Here is a 10,925-nt window from a genome sequence, read left to right on the forward strand (position 1 = left end):
GCGGGCAGGGGCTGGAAGGGGCTGCCCAGGGAAGGGGTCGAGTCCCCAGCCCTGGGGGGATTTAACAGCCGGGCAGGGGCAGTGCTGAGGGCCGGGGTTTGGGGGGGGGGTGGCAGGGGTAGGGGAGCGGTTGGGCTGGGGGAGCTTAAAGGGCTTTTCCCACCCAAACGATTCTGTGATTCTGTGATGTTCTGTTGCTGTTGTATGGTATATTCACAGTATTACACACTTGATACCATAAAGTTGCTGGAAAGACATTTGGAAATGTGATTCCAGCGTTCTCTGGCCTGAGCTACCCAGAGAAATTCCCCCCAGTGTATCATTTATAAAAACAAAGGCTTATTTTAAGTAAATCTCTTGACTTATTTTCTCTTACTGTCTGGAGTGAACAGAGCTAACTGAATTTCCCAAGCATCCTCACATCAGAGGAAACTCCCCTTACGTAGACAAGCTCTTTGAAACCTCTAGGTGAATAAACTGGGGGGAACACACAAGGTAGCGGTGGAGGCAGCCTTGGGTGGCTGCAGACATTAACTACAAGCCCTGGAAACTGATGCTAAATCCCCAATGGCTCACTTTTAATAGTGTATTGTGCTCCCCAAGACAGAATGGGGCCTGTTCCTCTCCTCTCCAGGGGGCTGGCTTACCCTTACCACTGTTGGTGGTGCAGATGCCACCAGCTGAGAGAGAGATGGCCACCAGTGGCTCGCAGATGCCACCAGCTGAGAGAGAGATGGCCACCAGTGGCTCGCAGATGCCACATGTGATGAAAGTTTCAAACACTTCCCGTGGCCAGTTTCCCTTGAGAAGGGAAGTCAGGCAGCAGACTCGTACCAAGTGGTCACATGCAAGCGTACAGCTAAGGAGTCAACCCGCTGCCCACACATGGGCTGAGGGACCTCAGCGGGCTTCTAGGAGAGGTGTCACACCCAGAGATGCCGCTAAAAGCAATGCAGTGGTCTCTGCTGACTCGAGAACTGCTTAAGACTGAGAGCAAGGGTTTCTAGCAAGTATTGCATTCAGTGCTGCACCTCCAAGGTCATGGCTAGTGCCCTTTTTGGGAGATCCTGTAGAAGGATCTGCCTGAAAGCAGCTCGTGGCAACAACAGGAGGGATGGAGATAAACTCAGCACTGGAAAGGTGTAATAGGAAAAGCCAGAATTATCCAAAGGGTTGTGCAAACGGTTCTAATAACCTCTTGAAGAGGCAGAAGTTGTGCTTCTGTAGGCTGCTTGAAGTGACAGAGGGAGTGGTGAGGTGTTTCACCAGCCTGGAGATTATGTGAGCTGTGAGTCCAAGTGAAGCCACAGCCCTGAAGGGCTTTACCACCCTTTCTGGGTCTCTCAGTTCTTTGTTTTAAGGCCTGTGGAGCCAGCGATGTTGTGCTTTCTACAGGCTTATGATTTTGTGTCTGTCCATACAAAGAGCCTTGTAAAGAGAGGTCATTCCCTCTACTGGGAAGTGGCTGCAGGCACTGCGGTCCGAACCTGGGAAAGTGGGTGTAAGTACTCCAGGTGGTGACTCTACTTCTGCTCTGTGTGTGTTGGCATTGCTGTTGATCCTTCCCTCTGAGATTTTCCATGTGCTTACACTGATGGAGGTTCACGGGATGGGAAGAAGAGGAAGGCCCATTGCTGGTCCCATGGTGGTGTAGCAAGAGGAAACTCCAGTTTCTAACTCCTTGTTCGTCTGTTCTCAGCAGCGCTTTGTATTTCCTCTTACTCTTTTGATATTCTCATCCTCGAGGCCTGGCTGGATGGTCTATTAGTTGTCTGCAGAGCGGGGTGTTTGTAAGGAGCCTGGGCTGGCCAGCAGGCTACTGATCTTAGGTCTGAAAATATTTTAGTAGAAGTTGTGTGAAACATCTGCAGAGATGCAGGAGAGAGAATGTGATGACTCACTTGGAGCATGCTGGCTATGACCCCCCTGCTATAAATACAGCCGTAAAACAAAAGAGTTTTGTTCAAAACGGCACAATCTGCAACAGCATCTTTAGTGCTTTTCTGGTACCCGTCACGCAGGAACACTTAGGCCAGCCCCTGCAGTCGGGGTTTGCTTGCTTTCTGTCAACTGCAATTAGCCAAATTCGGCAACATTTGCCACTGAGAGGCTCTGTGCTGTACTGTTACTCTTGCAGCAATATGGATTTTGCTTAGCATAAAAGAAGACGTAAAAAACCCTGCAGGGCAGGAAGAAATGACTCGGCACAACAGTTTTGTCCCTTCTAATCAGATTTGTGCTACACTCCACTTAGGCCATGGTCTGAACAAGTTTCTCCGTGCTCTCTCCATATCCTCCCCTTCGTGCCTAGTCCTTAAAAGTCCCACGCATCAGCCCATTCATACAACTGTCCCTCAGAGCTTCTGCCTCTCCCTAAACTGCTCCTTAAGCTTTCTCCTGGCCCTTCCCTTGGGGTGTTTGTCTTGCTCTCCCCAGCAAGGGACCTCTGGGACTCCTTGCCTTTCCACTTGGCCCTTTCCTCGTTGCTGTGCTCCGGAGCTGCAGCTCATCACTTTAGCGGGTAAGTGCAAATTGCCCGGCCCTCAGATCTCCCTGGCCTTTCGACCACTAGCAGAGACCCTTGGTGTGCCTCTTCCAGCTTGGGGAAGTCACCAATCCTCCCTTTATCTTCTGTCTTCTCTGCCTGGTGAAAAGAAACGTTCTTTGCCTTTTTCCTAGAGCTCTGCGTTCAGCCCAGCTATGCTTGCATGTTGCAAGGCAGCTGGCATGCTGTGTTCTGCGCTCCCCATGTGAAATGTGGAGGTGCACGTTCACAGCATTTCCTTGCTCCTTCTTTAATATGCAAGCAGCTTGAGGTTTTTTAGGAATGCTGGATTTAACTAAAAATAATCCAGACAGTTTAGCGGCCCATGACAGATTCTTCCCTCCCAAGAGAATTGGCTTTGTTATGAGTTGGAGCCAAGGGTCAAGGGGTGGGGGAGTGGGGAAATCTTGGGAAAAAAGCTTAATTGTCTATTAGAAATGATTGTTTCCGAATTATTTCATGGACTGTTTTGTTTCTCCAGGCTCAGGCAGACTTTGCTTTGTGCCGGTTAGGTACTTGTTACCTTGAGGCCTTTCCATTTGTGCTTTCACGCGTGTCTAGGGAGGCGCTAAGAAACTTCTTTTAATTGGAGGTAAGGCAATAATTAGGAGGTCTTTATGTGGACAGAACTTGTGACAAGAATCAGGAAGCGAACGTTTCCTTCCCCTACACTGTACTTGTGTTGGATGCTGAGCCGTGATGCTGTCCTCCACCTCTGGAGCAGCATGAAGGCTGCTCTTGGAGCTTGCCTGACAATAACGCAGACCTGTGAGGTTTGTACAGAGCTCTTCCAGTCCTGCTGCAATTACAGTAAGGAACAAAACTGCGATGAATCTTCTTTGAGAGGACTTTCTGCTCCTGTGAAATAGCAGGTTTGGCACTGAAAGCATGAGTTCTGTGAAGGATTCGCCATTTCAGCCTGGACTGTTAAAACGAAGGGGAAAAAAATCCACTAGTCGCCACTAATTAATTATATTTTGAAATATTTACTTGGACTGAAGTAGTGGCTGCTCTTAAGTCTCCTTAAAGGATTAGTTGCCTGCTAGTCTTTCGTGCCTGCAACCATTTATTGAAGCTGTTGCTGCAAATCATGCTGTTAACCTGTCATGCAAGGTTTTAACCTTTCTTTCCTTGTCAGTGGGAAATGCGTGGTACACACCGTCTTGCTGATGCGATAGTGGGAAGTTAATGCATCCCCAGTCGGGTCTTCTGGTTCTTTCCCCAGCTTGAAAAGCTTCTTGAACGCAGGGGAAGACAGAAAATTAACGTAATAATAAATTGTCTACTTTAGGATACTGCAAAGCCTAACGAGGGGCTGTAAAAAGTTTAGGGAACATGAGGTGTTTGCAAATGCATCCAACCCCAGCCTCTGTGCTTTTCCATGCGCTGTTACCAGGGTAAATAATTCCTCTCCCTCCCGCTGACCTGTCAGATAGGATGCAGCATTTCCATCACGCTCCATCCTGATGTTTGCTTGCATTTGTCATACTGTGTTGCATCATATTTAACACAAGTGGTCAAACCAATCGACCAAAACCCAGCTGCCAGGGGCGGGTTTGCTCATGCGAGAGCATTGGTTTCTGAGCTAAAAGCCATGTTTAGCAAAGGAGAAGTCAGGGGGATTTAGAAGGAATCCTTGAAGAAAGCTGAGAACTCACCTCAGCAAGAATTATTTCTTATTTGTGTGTGTGTGGTGTATTTAGTGCAAAAGGGCAAGATACCAGGTCCTTAAACTTACAAACACTAATTAGCATCACCGTATCATTTTCTAGCGATTGTTTTCATTAATATGTCATTAGAAGAAGTCTGCCACCTCTGATAATACTCATTTTTCTTGTCTGAACCCTTAACGGTCCATGTCGAAGCATGACTTCTTCGCTGCTATTTTGGGTGGTTCTTTTCCAGACAAATGTCTTAGTTTCTCTGTATACTGCAGGTCAAGTGAATCTTCTCTGCCTTTTATTGCATGAGAACAGAGGCAGGATTGTAACATGGCCAGTTCAAACGGATGGCTAAAAATAGGCCAGTGGATGGTCTCCAACTTCAAATACAACAAATGTATTTGTAGAGGTTTCTCTTTGTTGAGTGACCGCATTTCAGATGGCTAAGAAGACACTTCAAAGTTCAACTTTGACAAACAGCTTGTGTGTTAATCCTCCCCATGAAACAAAGACGACTATCTTTGGCTGAGACGCTGAATGCTTGAAGCTGACAGCCTGCTCCATTCCTGGGAGCTTATCGTCCCTTTAGTGGGGTCAGCGCACCAGGATGCTCCCCTGGTCCAATGCGTCCCACCCTGTCAATGGGGCATGGACCCAGGTTGTGGGAGAGGGGGAAGAGCAGGCAAACAGCCTGCCAGAACACTTCAGTGACATTGTATTGAACTGTTTGGCACTAATTATGAGTAGTGGAGACGTGGCACCTCAGGCAGGGAAGGAGTTAACAAAATAAAGGGCAATTTGGAGGGGAGAAGTTGGAGTTCATTGTTCCAGGCTCTGCTGTGGATTTCCCTTTTTATCCTGTCATCTCCGAGTCTTGGCTCTCATCATAAAAGGGGCTGCTAGTCCTTCCTCTTTCTATTTTTATTTGGACTGTGAGCCCTTCAAGGCATGGACTGTACCTTAACCTGTGTGCGGCGGCACAGCGGGAAAGCTCTGTCGGTAGGGAACTATAAATAGTGAGCCTCTCCAGCCCTGTGGCATCCATGCTTGCTATAATTGCCTGGTTTGCACTCCTGTGACAAGTGTTAGTTCAGCTGTCAGTGAAAAAAGGATCTGAAAAGTGTTGCCACAGACTGTTCCCAGCTCTCGAGTTGCCCCTTGAGCTTCGGTTTGGGCCCAGGTCTCCCTCCTGCCTCAGGGAGTTCTTTTTTTTCTGGCTGTGTGCAAATGACTGTTCCCAGCGTCTGCCCAGAGTGATTCAGACAGCTCAATTTCAGAAGCAGAGGGCTTGTTGTGGTGCTGCTTATTTTGATCTTTAACTCATGCCTCGTGCTCGTTTATTTTGTCTTCTGCCACTTGCTAGAGGAGGTTGATTCTGCAGCAATCACTTTTTTTTTCCTATCATTCCTGACATCACTGTGTGGGGTTTTTTGTTACTGTATGCTCACATGAGGCATTAAATGAGTCATGAGGAGATAGTGGATAAAAGTAATGACCACATCCAAGACCATCCTTCCGCTGTAAGCACTCTGTGGATGTTCTTTCAGAATTGCTTGCACATGGATTCAAGTGATGAAAGGTTAAAACCGGGATTCTTTCTCTGCTATCACTTCTCTGCTGAGATATGAGTAAGCAACCACGAGGGTGCTGCTGCCTGTTCTTTGCAGAGTAAAGGACCATTTGAACTCCCAAGAGAGTTTGAAGAAAACCTGTTTTACTCTGTGCTACAAAATTCCTCTAATGGACTTAAAAATGATTTTGTGCCCCATGTCCATACCCTTTTGGAAGTAGATTAAGTGAAAATAAGTTGCTCTGGTCCTGCCTGTACGCATCTGTGAGCAGAAGCTGCCATTTATTGCCACAGCCTTGAACAACACCCATGCATGAACTTTGATGCAGGGTGGCAAGACCCAGCTTGTCTCCTGCTCGGAGACCATCTCTCCAAATGACACGGGCTTCATCTGATGGGTAGCTGCAAGCAAAACGCCAGTGTGGATGTGCAGCAGCAAAGCAAAAATGTCAGGAGCTGTCAGCCACCGGCTCTTGCAGTGCTTTTTCTGCTGCCATAACGTCTCAGCCGGGAGATGTGGCTCCAGCAATTCAGCAGTATTGGCAACTGGAACCTGGCAGAAAAAGAGAACAGGGAGGATAAATGCATGCTGTTTTCCTGGCCCCCTCCTGCTCCCGCTCCTCCCAAGACGTAAGGACTCTCCCTTGGCTAGTTCCAGGGGCTGTGCTTTTGGAAAGAGGGCTGGGAATGAACTCCAAGAGGTGACTAAGCCCATCTCCTCCTTCCTCTGCCAAATACAGGCCTTCTTCCTGACTCAGCAAGTTAAATCTCATCTATTTGGTACAGCCCCTGAGGTACCAGACATAACAGCATCAAGAAAATCAGCTTCTCGTCCAAATCACAAGCTGTCCAGTTGAGTTAGTGTTACTGTAAGTGTTCTTTATTACTCTTCCTTCCCTGTATTTGCTGATAACATTTGGACAAGCACCATGTAGCCACTGTGGTCTGAGCAGCTCTATAGTGAGAAGCACAGGAAGCTGTTCTGGGTGATTTATACTGTGCTGGCTGCCAGAATCTGGTCTCCATTTACAAAATACTTTGCATATACAAAGGTGAAGGAAGGTCTCCTCTTTCCCAAAGCTGCCAGAGGTAAAACCATCTTGATACAAATAGCAGGGATCCAACAATTCTGCAACTATACAAATTTTTTTTTTCCTCCTGCTCACCTATTGATTTATTATGTGAATTCAGGCAACTGTAACTCTGCAACCCCTGCTATTTATCTTTCTATAGAGCAAGCACAGCAGTACATCTGCTTCTTGGATCGCTGACTGAAGCCTCAGTAATTTGAGTACTTGGACCAAAGTAGTCCGAGATCCTTGGACTAAAAGCCCTATTTGCTATTAAGAGCACTTTGCACTAATTAAACGTCATAAAATTCTTCCTGGGTCTTCCTACCTCCATTTCGCAGGTGACAACACTGAGCGTTTAGCTCAGATGACAGACCAGGAAGTATGTCATTCAGTTTTAGAAACAGTTCTTGGAAAGAAATAATTTTTTTTCTAACTATTTCCATAAAACATTGAGGGGGGAAGAACAGCAGTCAAGTCATGACTGTCCCCAGCATAAACTATAAATTTATGTAGGTCAAGGAACCTGAAGTCGTCTCTTCCACTAGGTGGTGGTAGACAGCATTTTTTAAGAAGGGTTATTCACTCCGGCTTGCTTTACCTTAGCAAATAGGAACTCAGGGTCTGCCCAATTCAGTATCCTCTTCCCCTTATAGCTACTACTCCATATTCCAGAGGAAGAAGCAAAACCATCACTGCTGGTGAGTTGGTAACTTTTTTTTTGGCTTTTTCTTGGGGAGTTTTCTTTGTACCTCCTAGGCAGCTGTCGAAATACTGGGGGTTTCACTTCTATTTTGTGTAATCCAGTAAAAGATATTCCTGTTAATAATATACATGTGTGCTGGGTCCTTAACTCCTGGGCTCCATCTGTGGGATTTGCATAAAATATTGTTAATGGGATGGTGAGGCAAATTGTTTGGTTTTTTTTTTAACAACATAAAACAAGGAAATACAAAAAACACTAAAACCACACCAAGAAAACAAGATAGGGAACTGAAAATTAGCTATGGGTGCCAGACCCAAAAGAATCAGCCCTGGATATAACTGGATGTCAAGTTTTGATTTGGTCTTTTGGAGATCCTGTACTTGGATCAATGACTCATGTCTCAATTGAGGCAACACTTTGGTTAAAAATGGAAATTTTGAGTAAACAGAAGAGATGCTAGCCAAAAACACTTCAGCGTTTAAATTTATGCCAGAAATGTACATGCTGCATCTTAAGAAAACCCTGACCTTCTGCAGTCCTGTCCTTACAGTTTTATTTGCACAAAGCCATGAAGAAACAAGCAAAATAAAGCTGGCATGCTTGGGGAACATATTCATGAAAGGTTACCTCAGCCTATCGCAATAGGGTTGTGTTCTCTGGCTGCGGGGAAGGACACACAGCCAGGGCTAAAGGCTTGACTGTCCCACAACCATCTCACCTTGTGGAGACTTTCAGCTCTGCATGGGCAGAACCTCACCACAAAAGTCAAGTCTCTACTTGCACGCTGTCATGGAGATGTTGCGGTGAATCAGGCTGCAGATATCACAGGGCACTATTTGCTCATGCACTCTCCTGTCGTTACTACTGTGATTACGTTAATACTATAATATTTATCCTGCATAATGAAAGCAAGCATAATGACTGATTAGTAGGAAGAATTGGGACTCCAGGACTGTAGGCATAGTGGAAGAAATTCAGTGTTACAGGAATTCAGGCCAGTTAGGGCAATTACAGGAGGAATTCAGGCTATATATTTTTGATGGACGGGTGTTTTACACTGGTTGAATTGGGAAGACTGGTATAAGCCTTTTATTGTCACTGATTTTCTAGATGCAGCAACACCTCACCTGTTCAGGTAAATCCCTGAGTGAGATTTGAGGAGCTAAGATAATCTCTTAGATTAGATGTAGCAAAAAAAAAAAACCCAAAGGGAAGGTGTCTTCTTTAGGATCTCAAAGGGCTGCACACTACATGATTAATGACTGCTAATTTCTCTTTATAGCATTGTTATGAAGGACACGCATGTGCACATCCTGTGTCTCAGGTTCTTCCAACTTTTTTTTATAGTCCTGTGAATCATTCAGGCAGAAAGTGATTGAATGTTTTTATGAATACCTCATGGTTCTTCACTACATGTTAATAACAGAAATTATATATGCTAATAATCCCAGTAAAATTATTTTTACTTCTACAGCAGGACAGTGTGACAGCATAAAATGGGCTCTGGCTCCCTCAACAAGTGAAATGCTGGGGTATTTTCTGAAACTTTACAGCATGGAAGGCCACATGGAAGGTAATTTATCTATTTAAGAGGAACAAAGGCCTGAAAAATGCTTTGCTGGGTGGTTCCAGGGGGTCTAGCTATGTCAAATTCAGTTCTTGGAGCACTAAATCCGCCTTTTATCGTCTTTCCACTGCTTGTCCTTGGGATTATTGTGACCTCAAGGTTTCTTTATCTGTTAAATTTCAGTCTGAGGCATGCATCTGAACTTCCCACTTGCAGATCTCTTGCTGTATTACCTGTATTTCACTCTGCCATCTTCCACCAGGGGAGGGCAGGTTAGAAAATTAAAACACTTAAAAGAAAAAAAAAAAAAAAAAAGGAGGGGGGGGAGAAAAAGCTGTGGTTCTGCCAATGATTTCTGAACACAGGAAGCCCTTGTAGGGAGACTGCCTCACTGAATACGTATGATCCATCTTCCTGTACAAGCTCCTGTCAACAGCGAAACTGCTGCAGTCTCAATCAATCTTGCATTACTAAAATGTCCCTTACATCAGGGCTCCGTGCTCCTCTACGCTAGCAAACAAAGACTATTAACATTTAAAAGCTGCACTAACTCTATGTATATGTTTGGGATAAGGCCAGGTATTGAATAATCTGAAGGGATCAATATCGATAATGTAGAGCAGCAGAAGAGGTGTGTTGTGACTTACCCGTGTCCTATATAGTTCTCCATATGGTTCACGTGAAAGCCTTTTAGAAGCTTAACAAGGAGAGTATTGCAGTGAATGTGGAAAAAATGATGCATGAGGATAAGACGCATAAATGCTCCAGCGGCCTCGTAGGGTCTGCGGACTTAAAATAAGCTCCTGGGCTTTAATGGGATCTGATGAAACCCTCTTTATAGGGGCAGTGGGATGGAAGGGGTCAGACAGCTGGCGAACAAATACTCTGTAAACACTCCTGGTAGCTGAACTCTGCGCAAACAGCAACTATTAAGGCAAAGACCTGAAAAAAAAAATCAACAAAGAATTGCAGGTCTGGGTGAAATGACGCAATGGATTACAATTAGTGTCACTGGTCTGGGGAGCACAGGCTTTCCTATCGACTTGGGGCTATGAGGCACCTTAATCAAATAACAAAGGGGGCTGGTGGGGGAGAAAGCTCAGCATCGGTCAATATTATCTCAAGGACACCTCCTGTAAATTAGCAGGGTCATTTTTGTAGCATGGTTTCATTGGGGGGCAGGTGGGGGAAGGTAGAAATAACTGGAGGTGGCTTCCCAGGAAAGCATCGAGCAGCGAAAGGTTTTGTGAGCCGGCTGGCTCTTGGTATGGCTGAGAACTGCCTGTACTGGAAAGGGCAGAAGCCAAATTAAAGCCAGGGAATGTTATCAAAACCCATTAGGAATTTCAGGTTTTGCAGAGAGGGATGACAGAGAGGCAGCGTCCAGCTTTGGTATGGGGGGTAGTGAAGCAGCAGGTGGCTGTGGTGTGCTTGAAAATACCCAACTCCCTGTCAAATTTGCCCTGTCCCCCCCCCAGCCAGAAAACTGTGAAAATCTCATAAAAGTGAGATTTTTAGGAAGAGGGAGAGGGGGTGTGTGGTGGAGGTGCCATCTTTTGGAGGGGACAGCTTAGCTTTCCTCCTCCCCCCAGGCCCACTCCCCTATTATCCCCTGGATTTTTCCTTAAAAAAAAAAAAACAAAAACCAACCAACCAACCCAACCCCACCAAGAACAAACAAACCAACCCCAAAACAAACCGAACCCCAGAAAGGGCCAGGGCTGCAGGCAGCCTGTGGCGACACCAGGAGAGCGCCATTTTCCCGGGCGCTGGGGAGGCAACACAGACACACACCCCCAAACAAAC

The 10,925-nt window shown here is 45.9% G+C and overlaps 1 protein-coding gene across 2 annotated transcripts in view; it reads left to right on the forward strand.

The window, feature by feature from the left end:
* Positions 1–10,925, forward strand: part of SLC23A2 (solute carrier family 23 member 2) — a 71,052-nt gene that overhangs the window by 2,540 nt on the left and 57,587 nt on the right. Inside the window, exons 2-4 of one of the 2 annotated variants that reach the window (XM_035898915.1) lie at positions 5,754–6,645; positions 7,503–7,547; positions 9,027–9,125. The gene's annotated coding sequence lies outside the window, so the exon portion shown is untranslated. Of the gene's footprint in view, positions 1–5,753; positions 6,646–7,481; positions 7,548–9,026; positions 9,126–10,925 lie in introns of those variants that run through there. The other variant, XM_035898916.1, reaches the window with a different exon arrangement.

The sequence above is a fragment of the Egretta garzetta genome, unplaced genomic scaffold, assembly GCF_000687185.1.
Source record: "Egretta garzetta isolate BGI_Z169 unplaced genomic scaffold, ASM68718v1 scaffold238, whole genome shotgun sequence".
Taxonomy (NCBI): Eukaryota; Metazoa; Chordata; class Aves; order Pelecaniformes; family Ardeidae; genus Egretta; species Egretta garzetta.